The sequence below is a fragment of the Passer domesticus genome, chromosome 3 (genome assembly GCF_036417665.1).
Source record: "Passer domesticus isolate bPasDom1 chromosome 3, bPasDom1.hap1, whole genome shotgun sequence".
In the NCBI taxonomy this organism is placed as follows: domain Eukaryota; kingdom Metazoa; phylum Chordata; class Aves; order Passeriformes; family Passeridae; genus Passer; species Passer domesticus.
Genome location: NC_087476.1, coordinates 60554646 through 60575899, shown reverse-complemented (window position 1 = coordinate 60575899; position 21254 = coordinate 60554646). Strand labels below are relative to the sequence as shown.

General features: G+C 39.9%; 2 long non-coding RNA genes across 5 annotated transcripts in view; one reads left to right on the top strand and one right to left on the bottom strand.

Annotated features, from left to right (window-relative positions):
- The window catches only part of LOC135296720 (uncharacterized), a 19346-nt gene extending 11037 nt beyond the window's left edge, over positions 1-8309 (top strand). The window contains exons 2-3 of the long non-coding RNA XR_010358744.1: positions 7701-7774; positions 8251-8309. This is a non-coding gene — a long non-coding RNA (uncharacterized LOC135296720). The remainder of the gene's footprint in view (positions 1-7700; positions 7775-8250) is intronic.
- Positions 4124-21254, bottom strand: LOC135296717 (uncharacterized). Of its 4 annotated transcripts, none has more exons than XR_010358741.1 (6): positions 20558-21254; positions 15224-15404; positions 14999-15087; positions 12230-12348; positions 8108-8163; positions 4124-7056 (listed from the first exon to the last, which is right to left on the bottom strand). It is a non-coding gene; the product is annotated as an uncharacterized LOC135296717 (long non-coding RNA). The 4 variants fall into 4 exon arrangements; XR_010358739.1 differs by lacking the exon at positions 20558-21254 and adding an exon at positions 18926-19824; XR_010358740.1 differs by lacking the exons at positions 15224-15404; positions 20558-21254 and adding an exon at positions 18926-19823.

Genomic DNA, 21254 nt, shown 5'->3' with positions numbered 1-21254 from the left:
TTTGGTTTGATCAACTCATTTCTCCCTACCCAATATGTTTGTTGTAACCCCCTCCATGGCTGTGTGTGTCCTCCCTGTGAATGGAGATTACCACAGTGCTCCTGTCACAATAATATGGTGCTAGGGCAAAATGTGTCATTTTAATCAATATATTTTATTTCCATTAGCTTCTTTCATCCCTGAGCTTGAGTCTAGACAGCTTAGGTTTGATTATGCCAACTGCTACCTGGCTACATAGTAACATTCTGTGATCTAATGCAGTGCAGTTTTTCAGAACTACCAAGGACTCCTAACTGGGTGCTAAGTTTAGAGCTTAAATGCCGCTAATGAGGAAAAGCATGTCCTCCACACAGAACTTGGCTGTGCCTGTACACTGAACTTCCAAATGGACAAGTCAGAGGGGAAGCTTATTCGGGTCACTGCCCTTTGGGGACACATCCATTTCAGCCCTGCTATTACCCTCCTGGGAGTCGAGCTGCAGGGCCATGGCAGCACAGGGTGCAGGAGGCTCAGTGGGAAAGGGATGAAAAGGGGGACCATTCCCTTTGGAGATGGGACATGCTTTGCTGCCAGTTGTTTTGCTTTGGTCTTCTGTAGCAATGGTTTCTTTTAGTGTTTAACTTTATATCACTTACCCATGTTATAACCCCATGGTTAAACTTGAAATTACTGTGGAGGAAATTACCTTGTAGGTCCAGGCTGCTCAGGATTGCTCTGCACGGGCTGTGCATTGACGAGTCTTTGCCTGTCCGTTCCTAACAGTTCTTGAAACAACAGATCTCTTCTGTACCTGTTGAGTCACAACTTGGGATTAGTGCAGCTCTAATTACAACAGAGAAAACGAACCTTTGGTCATGGTGACATTTCTAGAGGCTACAAGGAAAAATATGTAGAGTTTGAATGGCACCTGCCAATCATTTCTGATATATGTAAGTAGCAGGAGGCGGGCGCATACTGCAGGGGAAACATTTTTGCCAATCAAACATGACACAGTCTTTCTTGGCATGCATAGTGCTTCATTGCTACATTAGAAAATAATAATATGCACACATAGACCCAACAGAGATTTTGCATATTTAGAGATTCTGACAAGTTTGTACAAATATGTTTTTTTTAATGTTATTTTTAATAGTAATCACATTTAGGTATCTCTTTTAATGTTCAAGACACTTTATAAATGCTAGCTTGTTAACTAATCCTTGCAACATCCTTGTGAGGTGCAGAATTATTGTCCAAATATTAGAGATATATATAATACACTGACGTCTGATATACAAGGTGTGTCCCTATATTTCTGGAGTATCACACAGTGACATAAATGTATCTAAAATAAGTGATTTCTTCCATGAAAGCAGAACAGAGTAGCTATATCGCTCATGTCTATAATTCTCTTCCAATTAATTTTCTCAAAAAAAGTTTATAATTTAGTTGTGCTTGAGGTAACAGTCAGGGAACTCAGCAGTGATGTTAGTAGGGGTACTGGGGTGCAAGGAACTATGCTGATTTTTATGGGTGAGTGGAAAAGGCTGGTTCCTATCTTGGGTATTTTGCAGTCCAAAAATATGTTAAGAGACAGATGAATTTAACAGATGAATTTAACAAAGAGACAGAAACATCTCAAGGTTACAGTGGGAGGATTACAATTACTGTAAGAAGTGGTGGTCACAGCACACCAGCTGTTTAACCATTCTCAGATAATTTTTTAGTCATCACAACAGTGAGAGTAAGAGAATTATTTGACGGAGGATGACAAAATGACTCGGCAGACTTCTGTAATGTCTCCTTCACATGCAGATATAGACACATGGGGAAAATACCTTCGTAAGAAAACGGCATGAAAAGCATTTCTCCTTTTGTAAAAATGAGGTGAGAGCTAAGGATTCTGATTCACTGTATGAAATAATGAAGGATGAAAAGGGATAAGCCCTTAAGATAAATACTGAAGTGAATTTGAGTCTGAAGTGAAATGCAAGGTATAGGCATGTGGTGACAGTGAAGTGAGGTGACAGGAGTGAAGTGCCAAGACAGAAGATGACGGGGGTGTTTTGATAGAGCTGTTTGGTAAAAGCTGTTGCAGTTCAATGGCTGTAAGAGCATCTGTTTTTCAAACTTCAATGAAAGCCCTGTGTTTCTTGGCTGTTCTACAGAAAGCTGTGAGAGGTCTTCTGACCCTTGCCTTGTGTGGCCTCCATGACATGGACACTTGTTCTGTGCTTTGCAGCCTGTGCTAGAATGTCTTGCACTCTTGCTTGGTGTACAGCTAAAACACTCTCTGTGTTTGATATGTGCCTGAAGACTCAGTTGAGACACAGAGAAGGAGTGAAGATTTACATACCACATTTGTCTCTGATCAATGTGGTCTCCATTCTTCACTGCTCATGGTAAAGCCTTCTCCACACATCACTCCTGAGGCTACAGATTCTTTGCCATACTGCCATTCCTGCCCTTTCAGACAGCCTGGCATGGTAGTTGCACATACCCCCACGGCATACCAAGGTGTAATGTAAACATATACAAACCCATTTTAAACAGGAAACAGCCTTGTTGTGGTAGAACTGAAATTTGTGCAGATTAATCTATCCTTTGAAAAAGACACTAACCCTAATTTGTGTATTATTTCCAGTGTAAGCACTTGGGTTATGACAGAGCAATTAATGTACTTGATGTGAGTCTTTGCATTGCCTGCAATGAGCTTTGGATTGGAACCATAATCCGGATGCCTCACATGCATATACGTCCTTAATTAAAAAATTCTAAATTGCTGTTACATAATGAGGATCCCAAACCTCCTGTGAAGCATTTCTAGCTAAGCCAGTGAAAAAAAAAATGCACTCGGTATTTTGCCATCACAGTCAACATGAAGCAGAGCACTTCTCTATATTGAGTATTGAGACAGGTGAATTATTGGTTCACTGAGAACACTAAGTGAATGTCCTGACTTTTACATGTTTTGTAATTTATAAACAAGCTGCTTTATGGTAATTTAGCTACATTACACATACATATATACATATATATATGTATGTATGTGTGTATATATATATATACACACACTCTCAGAAAGTTATTATCAGCTTTAAAAACAGGCTTAGAATGAACATAATAAATAAAACTTAAATATACCAACTGCTTCTGTTGTTTCAGTTTCTGATTTCTGTATTCATTCAGTTTTCCAGGCATATTTTAAAAAATATAATAAATTCCTATACCTTTTTACCAAGAAGAAGTACATCCTGTAGCAGCTGTCCATCATTAGCTGCAGAATCATTTTACAATGACCTATATGAAAAATCTGAAGCAGGCCTCAATCATATCCCCTCTCTTGTGCAGTAAAAGCAGTCATTCAAGATTTTAACTCATTTAATTTTTTTTTCAGCAGGAAATACCAGTCTGGTCTCATAGCAAGTGCTCTGACTTAGATTCATATGACCTGCTTTCTATTCCTGGCTCTGGCTCTGAGTGACCTTTTGAAAGTCATTTTATCTACTATTGTTTTTAAATGGACAGAATGGTTTCCTAGCAGAATGGGTCAAGCATAGGCACTTTTTTTTCCATTATCCCACCTCAAAAAACTATCCCTGAAGAAGCTATACACCTACACATAAAAATGCCAGTCAAGTGTTTGCCTCAAATAAGATGCTCTGGCTCTCTCCTTCCTGCTTTCTCTCTCTTTTTTTCTTTATAGCACGAGGAAGTCAGAGTGGAGTGCCTAAACAACATTCTTTAAATATACATAACTTGAGAAGACTAATTACATATACACATCTCTGCTCTAGTAGGCTGAGGTGATTTCTGAAAGCAAATACCACATGGACAAAAGTGAGCTTCCCAAAATATTTATGGGCTTACTGTACTGCTGCACCCAATACATGATAAGTGTTTATTGGAAAACTGCCTCCCCCTTTAGCAGTATACCTGTCAGACAACAGTTCACACACAGCAACACCAAGTCATAACTTGGGAGATAATATTTTATATGTTCCTAAAAATATGCTTTGAAATCCTACATTTAAAAGGGTTTAACAACATACAATACCCAAACGATCAAATAAGCAGTAAAAGTAACAAGCAGAGCCAGACACAAAACCAGAATGAAAACGATTTTTTATTATTCTCCTCTGTATTACCATAAATGACATGCTATATTTAATTTTACAGTGCCCCTGGACAAATCATCAAATACTTTAATAACTACACAAACATTAATATTTAAATACAAGAGATCCCCTCAGTTACTGAATAATCATAACTCTGGATTGATAGGGCACTAAATGGAAAAATCTTGTTTAGACAGTTGTAAGGGGGGGGAGGGTGTTTAATGAAACAAGTTTGATGGTCTTGTCATCATAAAACTGATAGATATTTGGCACAATTTATATCTTTGCTAAAAAGAAGTTTGAGAAATGGAACAATTGTGGTGAAGATTAATTTTCCCTTCTTCTGCTGTGAGAGCATAGTCCTTTAGGTCATTAGCAGGAATGTGTGACATAGATTGCACTTTACCCATGCAAGCTCCATGCTGACTCTTAGAAAATGCACTTGTTAAATAGCTGTGATTTCTATACTTGTGAAATGGGCTGCCCAGCTATCATCACAGCTATCTAGACCCAGTTTATGAGAGTGATGCATATAGATGGTAAAAGAGACAGCATACAGAGGTCTGGCTGTCAGTGTTTGTTAGAACTGACCACCCATTCTACCCGCTGTCCTTAGAGGGATTTTTTAAAATCCAGATTTTGTCTCGTTGCTTCAGCCACTCTCCCACTTAAATGTTCTACCTAATAATGGAAGTTTGACTACTAAACCACAAGAAGAACAGTGAAGTGGAAGGTATTTCTAATCTCTCCAGCACCACCAAAAAATCCAATAGACAAACAAAACAAAACTAATCAAATCAAATCAAAAATAAATAAACCAAACCAAAACAAAAAGACTGAAAGACTTCTCAGTCAAAGTCACTCACATAAATGCCTGAACCAGAAGCCTGAGAACTTGACTAAGTTTTCAGGTCTCCAGATCTGTGACTACATTCATGCATGTGTCACTGAGCACAGACGACACTAAGCTAATGAAAATATCTGATCATTCCTGGACAAAGGCTTGGCTTTTATTTGTTTCAACTCATACCCTGCTTGGGTGCCACAGCTTTTGTAGCTAAATGAAATGCTTATGGACTGGGAGGTGGGCAGTGTTCACTTACCAATCCCTTATATTTGGCTTCATGCCTCTTTCCAGGAGAGTCTATCTCTACAATGTATTTTAACATTTTCTTTTCTATTTTGGGGCACTGCCCCAGACTCTGCAATTTTCAGAGTTCCTTTTTCTTCTGTGCACTTCAGCTCCATGAAGATAATATAGTTCTAGCTGTACTGTGTTTCTTGGCCCCTTCTCAACTGGGAAATACCCCTTTGAGGGAAATGCAAGTGAGAACATGAATGTGTTCACATTCTAGCTTTGATGGAGCAGAGGGGAGGAAATGGCACAGAGACATAAGGCCCCTGAATAATAGGACATGGGCTGGCAGACTTGAGAAGCAATACCATTAGAGTACTCCTCCAGATGTGGACAGCTGACAAACTTTAATGATGAAGGCTGCATCCAAGCCAGTTATGATGAAGTAATTAAATATCTTGCTCCATTTAATAAAGGAAGTATAGAAGAATCCAAACCTGTCTATAAATCACCTGCGCGCTGCCCTGCCAAGCTTCTACAGTGGCAGGAAAGGTGAGCAAAAGAAAAGACAAAACGTCAAAACTAAAGGACTAAGACCAATGGAAGTTTCTGTGCCAAGAAAGAATGGCTGTTGTAACCACATCTTAAGGAAAACAAAAAATACTATAGAAATTCCAAAGCCACGAGCCTGGAATCACAGCAGAGAAGGTTAAAACAGCACAAGAAGTCAGCATGAACACTGGTGCTTAGAGCTGAGCAAATCTTTAAATAAGTAATTAATTCTCTCTGTCTTGACTTTATATGCTTAATTTATCATTCAGTTCTTGTAACTTCATTTATTTTTCCTTTTCCTTGTTATAAGGCAGCAATAAAACAAGAAGTTGGAATTGAGTTCTTGATATTAAGAAAAGAGCTGATTAGTCTCTGAGACAAACTCTGGGCTTGGGCTGCCTCCCCTTCTGCTGCTGCAGTAGTAATGCATGCTCCCTTGAGAGGACAGATTTAGTCACTGAGCGCAACCTCTTTTTCAAGAGAAGAAAATGTAAAGAGACAGCAGTTTCTAGCAATAAAATAAAAACCAAAATAACATAAACCATTTCTCCCCAAGTCATTTCTTCCTCCTTCATTCCAGCTTTTTTTGAAACGGACAACCCATGCCCATTGATGAGATTTTGAGCTGTTCATGATTATTTGTAGTGCTTGAGAGAAAAGCTGATTTTGCACTTACATGTGTACAGCAGAAAATATATTTTCACCTTTTTACTTCACTCCAAAAATCTACCTGAAACATGCTGAGAAACTAGAAAAACATTCCTACAGATTTATCTCATTTGAAGACATTGTGAAACACTGGTGAGGAATGAAATGCTACAAAACCATATTACTTTATGATAAAATTGTGAATTCAATGTACTGGAATGAGTAATTGAACTCCCCAAATTGCACTGTGATTTCTCCCTTCCCCTGTATGTGCATGGGTGTCTGTATTTTTGTACAGCCATAGGAAAGCTACTGTAAAAGGATGTTTTAGTGAAGTCTTTCAATTTACCGTTAACAAGTTTTTTGAGATGCATATACACTTTCCTCATTGCTAAGTGTCCTCTTTCAAAGATATCTTTGAAGTCCTACAATTTGAAGGTTAGAGAGCTTTTTGCATATCACTTAACCATTTTGATTGCTTCCTATTTCTTGACAAAAACACAGACAAGCAACTATTTTGTAAAACTATATTTTGAAATCTGAAGTAATTTCTAGGGATGGACATAGTTCCAAGGTGTACTGGAAGCTTGAATTAATCCTAGAAATCATAAATGGAAATGCTGGAGAAGTCTTCTGTTCACCAATAACACAGCTCACAACTGAAACTATCATTTTTTCAGCCTTCTGTGAAATAGAAGTACAGATGGTTGTCTATGTGCATAACATCAGCAATGCCCAAAGCAAAGAGATTACAAATACTTTACAGAGTCGTTATCACCAAGTAAGTACTCAGGAGAATACAGAAAGGCAGAAATTCACCTTAAAGCTACAGAAGATGGTCATGGCACTCTATTTACCACTGTATTATTTGTTGCCATAACCTCTCAGAAAGGCCTGATCATTGTTCTAGAGCTGCTACAGTTCTAGAGTTCCTTTACTTTTTTTTAAAATAGAACAGGCTGGATTTTTCTTAGGATGTCACTTTACAATGATGATATTTAACTTTGCAAATGTAATTAATTGCCGGAAACTATCTTACACAAACTGAATGCGTGGTCAAAGAGTTTGCAAAAAATTTCTGTGAAGATGAAAACTACTTGGCATATGCAGTGGTTAAAACCTTGTCTCTATAATGGTTCCATGATAAAAAATGGCGTCATGGATTTAGCATCTTCCAGGAGGGATTCACACTAACACTGTTGCAACTAACACACTAACACTGTAGCCAGGATACCTTTCCAACTCTATTTGTAAGGTGTGGCTCTTTCTTGTGAAAATCTGTGATATTGCAGAAGACAGTAACCAAAGTTACCATTTTTGCTTCACAGGAGGAGGAAACGTCATGATGATAATTGGCTGCTGAAGTAGGAAGAAATCAATCAGTGCACACGTTTGTTTCACTGTAAGACCAGGGCCTGACACTTTCCAGGCTAAATGAACACCTTTGGACAAGCCTGTGGATATGCCCAATATCAGGTTGAACAGCTCCGATACTTGCTGTTCTTGCAGAAGTCTCTCTTTAAACTGCTGCAGTCCTTCAGTTCTTGTGCTGCTGTCAGTTTCCCTGTCTGGCATGAACTTTTAACAACACAAGTATTTTGCTGAGATGTGGTTTGTCTTGAGCTGTGTTCCTTCAAACTGATTTTAGCATTATGTTTTACTAAGGTAGATCTATATGTTTTCAAATTAATACAGAATGCAAATTCCTTTACTGTATTACTGCATTTCAGCATACCATGTCAGGAAGGTGCATGTCAGTAAATCCCAGAGCTGAAGTCTGTAATACTGTCTCTAGGACAAAAGAAAATATATTTATTTAGAAACATAGAAATATTTTTTGGATTTAAGTGCCGGTTGAACTGATATTGATGCTATCAGTTTCATCAGGTAGCTCTTGTTCAAATATGACAAGAAGTCATCACCTCAGTCACACAGAATGCCACCAGGCTCCAAGAGACCTGCATCACTTTGCTCCAGGTAATACAACTATATCCAATAGTTTTCGTTCTTGATGATTTCTTTCTTGCATCTCTTGCTGGAATAGGCTGAAAATTAATGTGTTACACTGGTGGATGTGATTACCCTGATCCGTCTGAAGCACATGATGACTTTCATCTGTTTTAATAGCTGCTGTAAACATGCAGGCAAAGCGGTGGTGTAGATGAACACAGAAAATAATCAAATCATCTGGTTTTGATGAAAGTGTGTAAAACTCTAAAGTACACTTAAAAAACATGAATCAAAAGTTTATTGAAAATATAAAGCAGCTTGTCCTCAGCAAATTCGTGATTTACACCAGATTTAAATGCACCATAACACACTTGGGTCAGCTTGAGAGAGAGTTGGTTTTGAATATCTGGAATAATATGTAAGGTGCAGAAAAAGTGTGCATTTGCAGCAAATCTGTTCTGATGGAGAGCAGCAATAATGAGGCCTCAGATATTTGAGCTCCTGGTGGCATGAGAACCATCCCAGGGACTTAGACATCAGTACAAGGATGTCCCATTTTCCAAGACAGGTAACATGAATGAATGCCTCTGAAAATCTCATTGAGAGTGCTGATATTTGTTGCAGGGGGCAAATCCTCCTCAAGCTAGGTATCTCCTAGGGCTGTAGAGATTCATTTCTACTTTTTTTCTACATCCATTTTAAGGGGCTTTAGCTCTTAGAGGCAAGACAAAGGCTGTAAATATCCCTGGGATGGGACTTTGATGGGACTTTGTCCTGCACTCTGAACCAATTATAAAGGTGACTTTTATATGGACATAAGAGTACAAGAATCAGCAGGCGACTCAGATCTTGCTGCTCCACTGACCTATCTTAGATGGTGGCCGTTACCAGATAGCTCAAAGGAAGGTGTCAAAGCTGAAGGACTTTCTATTTAGGACTGGATTAAAACACGAAGGGAGGTTTCATTCACTTTGTAAAGCTGTTATTATCTCTATGGTAATTCTGGATAGTTTAATCTCAATGTTAAACCTGATAAATTCTTGGCATCAGGGACTTCCAGAAGTGAAAGGCTTCCCTTGGATAATTACTGGTTACGTGACACCATTCCCTCCTTGACTTTGAATTTCCCACCTTTGAACTTCATTGCATGTCATTTTTTCTTGCATCACGATATAGGGAGTACAGAAATTCCTGACCTACTTTTTCTATTCTATTCATCACTTTGTATCATATTATCCTTTCTCCTCTTATTTGTCTAATTACTTAATTAAGAACTCCTCCATCTACTCAGTTTCTCATCAACTACTACTTAAAACCACAGCAGTTGTTTTTTTTTATGTGACTAAATTGTATGCTACAGACAGGAACAGGAGAAACTGAGGTGCCCACAGCTCTTTGTGGGAGCTGGGAACTGTTTCTGTGACAATTATTTTGTCTTGTCTTTGCTTCTAATAATGGTATGTTTAGTCAAAGTCCTTGCTGGTCCTAGGTCTGCAAGATGTCCAAGTCCTGTTCTGAGCTGCTACTTCTTCACAAAAGCAGAGTCTGGAATTATATCCTGTCATAGGGCAGACCAAGAAGGGAAGAATTCTGTGCCTTCTTGTATGACTTCATACAGAAGTGCCAGATGCAACCAATCCATGACAAAATAATGAAAGGCCATTGACCGTGTAATACAAAATAAGATCTGTCAAAATGCCTTTGTTTTTTGGTGGTTTTTTTTTTCTGAAACAAAGAAAAGAGCACATTTGGAAGAAATGTTTTCTCTATAAGCCAAAATGTCTTTCCTATGTTTCAAACATTTATCGAACAGGAATGAAGTAATGACGCTAAACTTTTGTTAGTTCAAGATAAAAATCACAAATAGCATGGCTAGAACACTGGTTTTTAGATGGTCCATTCAGAAGCTTGTCTACTCAGAGCCTTACTGTATTCCCAGTTATGTGGCACTGAAGCAGAAGTGCTGCGCACTCAAGATTCGGGGCAGAGCAACAGAGAACAGAATTAGGCCCTCATGAAATCTTAATGCATTGTGAAGCTTTCCAGCTCACATATATACCCCAGTGAGACTGGGAAAAGCCTAGTTCAAAAACTGTCTAGCAATGAGAGGATATGGTTCAGTTCTGCTGTGATCTAATGAAAGATGAACCAAGCTTCTTAGAAGTCTCACAGGATTTTTACCTCAGTTTTTATAGACAGGTATGTAGATGGTATACCTAAATTGAACAAAAGAGGGGGAAGAAAAAGGTCTGGAATTAATTAAATATCTTCTCCTGGAATAGCCTCATAAAACTCTTGTCTGATTAAAGCCTCTAAAAACAAGTAAAAAAATGCCTGCCTACTAAAAAGCTAAAAATAAAGTTAAACAAAAGATGTTTTAAAGATGGCACCAAATAAGTGAGAGAATTCCATGAGCTTTTGGCTTAGTGGGCTGACAGCCTCTTTTAAATGGCAAATGCTTGAAGGTTCAGTTTTAGGACAGGTTGTTAGTTGCCCAAATAGCCTGAGTGCTCCCAGAGGCTGTTTGAGTGTGTGGTTTAGGGCTTGCTGCTCAGACAGGCTATACAGAAACACTCAAACGACCCTGCGCACTCTGCCAGATCCTTCTGATTTATTTATATGAATAAGCCACCAGGCCCAGACTAAGCTCTTTAGATACTACTCATTTGTAGGTGGTTCTGCACATTATTCTTTTCTTACAACCACCAAACAAATTAATATTAGCACAGATATGCAATACTGTTGTTTTTCTTAAAAGCTGAGCATTCAGTGTTGAGAAGGCTTTGGAATATAACCTTAGAAAAACTAGGGCCCAGACCTCAAGGCTTCTAAGAAAGGGACAGTCATGAATCTGGATTATATTGTTGGCTGTGAAATGCAATACTGACTGTGTGAATACAATAAGATTGCATCTCTTGATTTAATCTCTTTGTGGTGGACATGATGCATATGGAGTACACTGTAGTTTCTCCATGTAATGCCCATATTGCAAAGGGTGGTGCACAGATGAACTGGGCTTGGGCCAGTGGCTGCTCCAGGGACTGCCTACTGATGTGCAAAAAGGATGGGGCATGTTTGACACTCAGTTTTTAGTGCTTTGAAGTTAACCATTGCTTGTAGTCATACCACATATATTTCTGTCAGCAGTGGATAGGTAATGAAATACAAGCGTGTCAGGTTTCTCTGTCTCCCATATGCATTATCTCCCCTTTGGTGTGAGTGGGAGTGAAGCAAACGCAGTAATGAGATGAACTAATTTCCTCAATAGGCTTGAATTCAACTTCCTATATTAATCCAATATCCAAGTTGCTTTGCCTTCACTGTTACTTTAACTTAATTTAGCTAATTCTGGCTTGTTCAAGAAGATACGTACACAACTTCTTTTTAATTGAGTGTGACATGCACTGCTACTCTATTTCCTTAAACCTTAGTTTGGTTGCTTACCAGCTATGAATAGAACTGGTTATGGATATTTGGTCCTGGCTACTATTATTTTTCCAGTGACGAAAGAGACCAACTACACCTGACTTCCAAAGTACCAATACCAACTGACAGTCAACTGACTGGACAAAGGAAAGCTTTTTCAAAAGAAAATTCTGAGTTAGCCCACTTCATTTTTTTTTCAAAATTTTTGGGGGTTTTTTTTGTTTGGTTGGTTGGGGTTGGTTTTTTTTTTTTTTTTTTTTTTTTTTTTTTTTTTTTTTTTTTTAGTTTGGTGGGGGGGTTTTGTTGGTTTTTCTTTGGTTTTTTTTTTGGGGGGGGGTTGGTTTTTTTTGTTTTTCGGTTTTGTTATTTGTCCTTGGCAATAGCAGATATTGGCTGCCAGCCACACTGGCTCCCAGTTGGCTTTGAGAAGACCTGGTCTCCAGAGCTATTCCCTCCTTTGAAAGGATGAATGTATTCCTACCTTGTGTGAGTCATGAGTGGAACTGATCACTCCTTTTTTTCTGAGCTGGATACGGATGGTGCTTGATCAGGTAGGTTTTGCAGAGCTCTGAGTCAGCAAATCCTCAGCAGGTGAGTGTTCTGTGGCAGAACCAGGAACCAAGAGTTAAACACAGTAAGTAGGAAGACAGATATCTCAGGAGATGAGCAGTCATTTCTTCTCTAAAAGTGGCACGGTATCCAAGGAGGGTAACCTAGGAGGGATTTTGTCGTGCCTCCACATACACTGAGCAAGGCAAAAGTATTAAATATCCCTGATGAGAAGCTAAGCAGCATATTGTGGTGAGAAATGTCTCCTCAGGAGGAGTGTGACAGTGGCAGAGATATGTGCACAGAGAAATTATTAGAGTGGAGACTGCCCTTGAAGAAGGATTGACCCACACCTACGTGTCTAGCTCTCTGTTCTCTGTCATGGTGCTCACAGAAGTAACTGAAAGAGGCTGCTTTAAACTAGCCATTAAATGCTAGACCATACACTCAGTGTTCTAGGAGAGCCAGAAATGCATATTTTCCCGAGTAGCTCCATGCTACAGGTCACTTCCCAATTGTCAGTGGTCTCCAAATTCTCTCATTTCACAGGCTCCTCTATGAAATTGCTCCAGTAAGGCATTAGAACTGCAGATGCCCTTGGCATTTGGAAGAGGCATCTACAGTATTTGATTTTTTTAGCTTCCTTCTGCTTCCTTGCCCTGTTATCCCTGGATTCTGTGTCTACCTCTTTCTTGGTCCTGTCTCCGTACCAGTCCTTTAGCCAAAATGATCCAATTGTCACTGAAAACCCTCTGCTTATATGCTGAACATCTCTGCATGAGCAGACCTCATTATCATGTGGCAAGAGGTCATTTACATATGCAAATCAGGTTAATGAGAGCAGAACTGTAAAAGGCTTCATTCCAGAAGCATTTGCATATCTAGCTTTAGAAATATTTGAGTGCTCTGCCCCTAGCTGTGCAACCAGGACACAGAAGCCCTGGCAGTATGTCTTCAGTGGCGATTATATCCACAGACAGCTGCCATCCTGGTTTGCAACAGCCTCTGTCTGAGGTGCTGGCTCGTTTGAACACAGAGGGTAGTTGTGTAATGTGTGCTTCTGCACCAGACTACTAAGAAGCAGTTAAGCCTTGGCCCTTATTGGGACAACATGTGGGCTTCTGACAGGTAGATATATGCATTTCAGTATGAAGAATACAATTTCCTACGGTGCTGTCAGGAATGCACGCCCGGTGTATGATGAATGAGGAAAACAATGCAGGTGCCAGGCATGGCTGTCTAAGAACACACTGTGTGTGACACAGCACCGTGCAAAATACTGATCGCGTTTATTCCGTAACTAACCGGGCCTTTAGCCCCCAGAGCACAAGGAGGGATCTCTTTTGGATGTTTGTAATTTACCCATGAGAGAGCTCCAGTTCCCTCCTCTGCCACAGATAGAACAGACTGCCCCCAGTCCCTCTCTTAGACAGGTTCTGGGCAAGCATGTTAGTTGCCTTCTGACTGTCCAATTGTGAAGCAAATTTGCACAGTGTTCCTCAGAAGAAGCATCTTTTGCTGATCCTTTTATTTTTTTTCAGCTGTTTTGTTTTCAGGAATATGAATGCTTTTTCACTGTAAAGCTTTCCCAGGTATTGCTCTCTGCCAGGGACTTCTGTGCCTGATTCCAGGGAGAAAAGGCAATTACATGATAATTTCTGAGAAAAGTTACTGATTTTCCCTTTGCTCCTGCCCAGTCCTTCTGAGTAAGCTAAGCATGTTTCTGGCACATCCCAATGACTAATATAAGAAAAGACATTCTGTCTGGAAGAGGTATTTCTCTGCCTTGACACATATTACTACAACCTATACAGCTGCCAGGCAAATGCCAGGTGGGCAGCCTCAGCGTCAGCTTGGTGCATGGTTTTGGTGATGACCCTGTATGCATTAGTCTGGAACAAGGTGGGATCTTTACCAGCTCCTCCAAAGCACAGGATCTAAAGTGAAATGCCTTCATTTATGCCTTCATTTTATGTCTACCTCCACTTATTATGGACACACAGATGACAGAGAACAATTTACCATAATTCAAATAATAGTGTTCAACTGTTCAACAGTATGTCCATTCCCATATGCTACTGTCCACAGATTCTCTCTCATTCGGCCTTACACTCTAACCCTACTGACTTAGTGTAGGTCAAACTCCACTGCAGTAACTCCTTGGAGTGATTCCTGTATTGCAACACTTTGCCTGTAGCTATTCTCAACAGCTCTAACATGACAGACAAGATTAATTACCTGTGCCTATAGGAGCAAGAATAGCTCTTACACCTTTGTGGAACCTGGGACTGAGCTGGTTTCTGCCTCTCAGCTGATGGCTATCACAGAAGACTCTCTGTCCACATACAGTACACAAACACTTTGACATTTGCCTACTTTATGACACATCAGTGGACAGGCACCACCATCTAATAAACCAGATGCTTTTTGCATGGAGTTGGTCTGCAGACTGAAGATGAGATTGTCACACTTGTCATGAAGCACAAATGTACCAGTGTGCCTGGATACCCCTTAAGGCCTATGCCTGTGTGCTCACATGTCAGAGGTACAGCCTGCAGCTGAGCAACCTATCTTACTGATAGCACAGCTGGATGTGGTCATGACTTCATTGCTGACAGCTCAGAGCTATGAGAATCCCCTCCTGTTTAAAAGCACTCTGTAGTGAGCACTCAGCATCCCTGCTGTGACCCCAGATTGTCACCTTTGGAAGCTGATCTCTCAGAAGAGCATTCCATTGTTTCAGAGCAGAATTGTCCTACTCCGTTCAACAAACTCTGCCACACAGGTTTGCTAAGAGAAAAGAAAAGCAAAATACAAATTGGTAAAACAAATACCTGTGAGGCTAATGAGAGTTGATGTCCTTTTCCCCATGTTTGAATCCTACTTTTCAACTACGAAAATTCAAATTTAAGTAGCACAAACTTACTGTCTTTGTTGTTTCTGGAGGTGTGTCTTCGTTTCCCTGAATATCCCCTTTCCATTACGCTCACGTTTAAAGCTTCTCACACAGAATACAATTTACCTTCTTGTGTAGCGTGAGATCAGAAGCCAGAGATTGTTTAGTAAACGACGGCTTAGGAGGTGTTCTGTTTTACATAAGCAATAGCCTAAAAGCAGCCAAACCAGAAGGGCAAAGAAAATGTAATCACTTCTAGGAAAAGGGAGCAGTCCTCTCATTATCATTCATTTGCTGAAAATATGTATGGATTTTTTTAGGTATTAATAATAAACAGTTTTTCAGTGGATCACTCTTCAAGTTGATAATATATCTTCCGTATTTTGCTTAAAATCCAGCTCTCCCTATCTTGAGAGTACTGAGCTGATTTTATTGCCAATCCTGAGAAGTGTTAACAGGAGTAAATCTCCCCTCAAATTACTGCTGTTGTTCCCTTGCCCTGAGCCAAATTCACTGCTAAGCACCTCTGAGCACACAGCCCATATAAACGTGCATAATAGAGGAAATGCCTCACATTTGCTTATTCTCACAGAATTAGGAAAAAACCTCATATAAACCTATGTTACTGTAGTTTTTGATATATAAACATATATATTTGGCTATAGCTTACTTCTTCATACCACATGCTAAATATTCAACAGAAAAACTAAAGTCAGATATGCGGATGCCAAAAAAAGTGCGTAACATCCAGAGAAAGAAATAGGGAAACTGGAGCCATTTGGCGGTGTCAGTTTTCATTGTGTATTACATTGTAGGAGAGCTTTTGAACTCTGGTATGGAGGAGCTTTATTAGAAACCCATTCTCCTCTGACCTCTGGAGGCCTAGTTCTATACATGAGCAAGCCAGGTGCCAAAAAGAAATGGGGAGACTCATACAGAAGAGCGTTTCTAAGGTTTGAGCCAAGCACGGTGAACTACAGCAAGCAGGATTGCTACCAACAAGTTTAAATATTCCTGCAAGATGTTTCTTACTTTTTTTCCCATCTCCTATTTTAATGTCCCCTATTTTATTTCTCACTTTAACATCTCCCTTGTTTTTGCAATTCCTGTGATATACTGTTCCTTCCTTCTTCTTTTGCTCTTCTGATGTCACCTATTTCTTCTTCCTAATTCTCATCTTATTATAGACCTTCTCTGTGTCCTGTTTTCCTCTTCTCCTTATTTACCTCCTTTCCTTACTCCTTATTTACCTCCTTGCTCTCTCTGACTTAGAGTGGCATAAATTCATGCAAAAACTTAACAATATAACTATGATGAACTTCAGAGAAAAAAGCGAAAGAGCAAATTACTTTGTATTATATTAGTTGGAATTAGTAAGCATTCTTACAGAATTCCAGCTCAACAAAAGTGCTGCCACTTATGTATCTGGAGAGTTGGGAGTTTAATTTCATTTTCAGTGTTGCACTTTGCTTAGTCTTTGCTGATAGACTGACAAAGCAACCTGGTTGAAAATGAAATGATTTCAACAACTGTGAAATACTGCATGACATAACAGCCAACATAAAGCCATCATTCTCTGTGTTTACATCGGTACTGATTCTTAACAGCATGCTGTTAGCTCAGCATAAAGCTCTGCTGCTCTGAAACAATTCAGGTACAAGGACAACTCTTTTACAGCCAATCATGCTCTGTCCCTATAAAGAATTATTATATCAATCTAAACTGGCATGTAAGTTAATGCTCACACCTCGGCAGCGTAAATTTACATTGCAACCCACAGACTTATTCATCTCCCACCGCTGAGAATCATAACCCCATGATCACTACATGCACATCCACACTATCCAAGAATCAATGCCTGCTACAGCTTTATACATATTATCAAATCCAGTTGCTTGTCAATTAACCCAGTACAACATCTGCATGAAGGATTTAAATAAGGAGCATCATATTACGCTGTGTGATCAATAAAGTGAAAATGCAGGCACTGACAAGGCTTACCATTTGGCCTGATACCACAGCATCCATCTCTCTGAATGGAAGTTATTTATGCTCCCACTGAATTATGGCTTGTATTCAAATATTGGCAAAGATGCAATGTACAAAAAGTGTAACATCTACAGTATGCTGTGGTTGGCTACAGCTCTTGGGAATCTCTTAAAAGAGTAATTTCTCCTTCAGGAGCACGCACAGCTCATTTCAGGACTTAGGAGCGGTTCCTTTTCATCTCAGACAAAAAGGTACTACTGAAAAAATTACCAGAGGAGCAGATATGTTCTTCAGCACACACGTGTACAGTGGAAAGAACACCTTTCATAGTGCTGGCTAAACACTAGCACTATGTGTTTTAATATTAATTAGAAAGAATCCTGACTTCCATAAAGTAAAACAAGGTTCAGACTTTTTCTCCATCAGGAAAAGCAAATGAGGTGATGAGAATAATTAAATGCATTGCATTGACAAATGAGTTCACTCTGGACATTAGAAGAGAATTAAGCTCCTTTATCACTTAAAATAACAAAACTGCCCTCAGTACAGTGAGATGTCCCACATACAATCAGTATGAGCACATGGAACTACTGTCCTCCCAGTTAATTTGGCAGCAGTGGCATTGGCTTCTCAAGTTGGAAAGGACTCCCCTGCTCTTGAACAAACTGGTGATCTGCAAGTTGTGAATGAGAAAAAAGGAAACCTATCCTGTTAAAGGGCTGCAAGCAAGGGATATAAAGTATGTTTAACTCAAAATTTAGGCTCTGTGTCAAATAACTTCTTACTAGCTTGTGATAGAAGTATTTCCACTAAGAAATATTCCAGTGGAAACAATTTGGTTATAGACAGATAGACTTCAGTAGTACCTATGGAACAAACCCATGGCATGGTGCTGCTACAGAAGCCAGGTGTGATGCATATTAGAGGAAAGAGAGGCTGCCTAGTGTCCATTGCTCAACTCAAAAGAAACTCAGAAAACAAACACCGGTGGAGAAGACCTAACATCTGGGAAATGCGTATCTACACAAGCATTGTAAAAAACACACTACTGTTGAACCTAGTGTTAGTTCATTCTACAGGCTGACTATAGATATCAGTGCCCACATCCACTGCCACTGCAGGCAGTGGAAGCTCTTCCATTGATTTTAATACCACAGACTATGAAGTTCCATAAATATCTTTTCCTTTTACCTCACTCTTCCACAAAATAATTTTTGGCTGATGAAGGTTTTACTCCCACTCTTCCGAGCGCATTATTTCGAACCCTTGATACTTCACATGTGAGTACATAACATAAGCCCTATCAAAACATACAGAGACAACTTCCAAGTCACTCCTGAACATTACGAAAATTCATGAGCTCCCTAAATTTGAGAATTTGGCTTGGTACAGCAGGACAGCAAACCAAAATGTTTGTTTCTAAACTCCCTAGGTCCACAGGTATATCCAAGCGTAAGGTCTCTTAGGAATCTCATATCTTCAGGAAAAGGGCAACCTAAAGACCAAAGTGCTTTTTCTGGTTGTGCTTTAACAAGTGAGAACACAGCTAAGATTTTGGATTTATAAACATTTGGCTGATTTAATGGCACAGGGCCTTTCTGAAACAAAAGTTAAAATGACCTCTCTGCCTTTTGTTCAATTCTTACATTAAGTTCACAGCACTGTATGTAGTCCTCCACTCTTGTTTAGAGCTCAGATGGTTTTGCACACACTAAGGATGTATTTTATTGAATATTGACTTACGTGTTTTGCAATATACTTATTCCTGGAGTAGATGTAGCCTCTGAGAAACGAGGCTGCCATGGAAAACTGGAAGACTCACAAGGACTGTAGGCTGCATCTTTGAAAAGTGTTGCCATGGTTGCAATGGAGCGAACCTACTTCCTCTGGTTCTGCCACAGAACCTGGAGCCCTTGATGAGGTGGGTTGTGCAACCAGCCAATCAAGGGGACATAAGGGTGTGGGAAACAGGAATATAGCTACAGAGAGATTTGGGAGTCAATGGACAGGTGACCCAAACTACGATGCTGGCAATGCAGCCCCTTGAGAAAGGATGACCTCTCCTCTCAAACCATGTGGCAAATATCTTCTGAGAGGTGAAGAGTACTTGTATGAGTGTGTGTGTAGGTGGTGTTAGCCTGACCATGACAAGGTCAGGAGTCAAAACTGTTAAGCGACAGATGAATGTTCTTGTGGCAAAATGTAGTAAGGAAAAATTTGCTTAAGTGGTATGGAAAGATATAAAAGGCTGTTCATCAGTAATGGAAAATAAGACAAAGTAAACTTTCTATAAACAATCATCTCTTCCTCTTGGTAGATTCTGTATGAATATGTCTGAGAAACAAAGAGACTGAAAAACTCCTGAAGATCTCTCCCATGGCAAACTGAAAAGCTATGGCATGCTGTACACATCTAGAGAAAATGGCATCTCTCTCGTAGTACAACACAGCTTTCTACTGAGATATTGGCCTGTAAAAATCAAAAATGACTTATTTTTACAGAAATCATCCAGACAAAAACATATACTCAACTGCCAAAACTATAGTCCCTCAAAGCAAGGGGGCATAAGAATAAATACACACCTTAGTTTTGCAGAGAGAACCACCATGACTCTGTAAGTGTAAACAGCATAAGCAGTAGGTAATAATGCTTGTTTGTCTCACCTTAAAATACAGTGGAGATATCAGAGCAGAGAAACAGGTGGTTGTGTAAGCTGCACAAGTCTTTTTATCTGTGTCTTATATTAAGCATTGCCAGGCTATAAAGAATCAGGGACACAAGTATCAAGAGAGCTAAAATAAAACAATACCAGTGATGGTCATAATAACACATTTATGTTTCCTTTCCTTTTGGTTCAGAGCTGCTACAGCACACAACATAAGTTTGTGCTGAAATCAGAAGACCAGAAACGGACATTTTCCTTTTAGATTAAAACCAAAATTCTTACTTGACTTGTATAACTGGAACTTTACAGAATTTCTACCACAGAACATCAGTTCACCAAACAATCATGACAGCTGACAACACTGTATTACAAAAACTACATTTAGGAAACAAGGAAAAATTGTGCACTGGTGTAAATCACAGCTACACCTTGTTCAAAAGGAGCCACATGCTCAATGTCAAAAATGGGCAGAACTCCAAGTAAGATGTGTACTTGTCAATTAGTGGATGAAATTTAATCTGTAAGGGAAGAAACATATTGCACATGGGAGAAGAGAGCTCAGGGAGGGGTAATATCCAGACACAAAAAAATATCTCCCATTTCGTTGAAATCCCCAAAGAGGTAATGACGAGCGATAGTGGTGACTATCGATGGACAGCTTTTGGCTGATTCACGTGAAATGATGTTGGCAGAACATACCCAGGTCTTACCTCTGCTGAACTGGCAGGCTGGTTTGTGCAGGATCCCAGCCTGAGCAGGCTTGGGCGAGTTTCATGGCATTTAGGGGAACATTTGTGTGCATTTTAGGAAAGGAGCTGAAGGCTGCCAAGAGCAGGCCCTGCCTCAGCCCCCACTCCTGAGTGAGGGTCTGTGGAATACCTAAAGTGGGGGGCCATGGCTCTTGGTACCCAGCACTCCTGAGGCAGCAGAGCCTGTACCCAGGCCGACCTGTTCATCTAGAGAAAACTGAGGGGACCTCATTAATGTGTAAAAATACTTAAAGGTGTGTGTGGGGGGAAAGTGTGCAAGAAACTGAAGCCAGGCTCTTGGCGCTAACCATTAGGACACAAGGAGCAATGGGAAGAAACTGATGCACAGAAGTTCCACATGAATGTGAGGAAAATTCAGTGGGCAATGGTGCACTGGAACAGACTGCCCAGAGAGGTTGTGGAGTCTCCTTCACTGGAGATATTCAAGAATCATCTGGACACAATTGTGTGCCCTGTGCTCTAGCATGACCCAGCTTAGACAGGGAGGCTGGAGCAGATGACCCTCTGTAGTCCCTTCCAGCCTTCCCTATTATGTGATTCTGTGATCCTTTATGCAGCATAAAATTTGAGTTCTCTGTTTATGTTTTACATCTCCTTGGCCAAACCGACAGAGATATTTTACTTCAGAGAAGCTGAA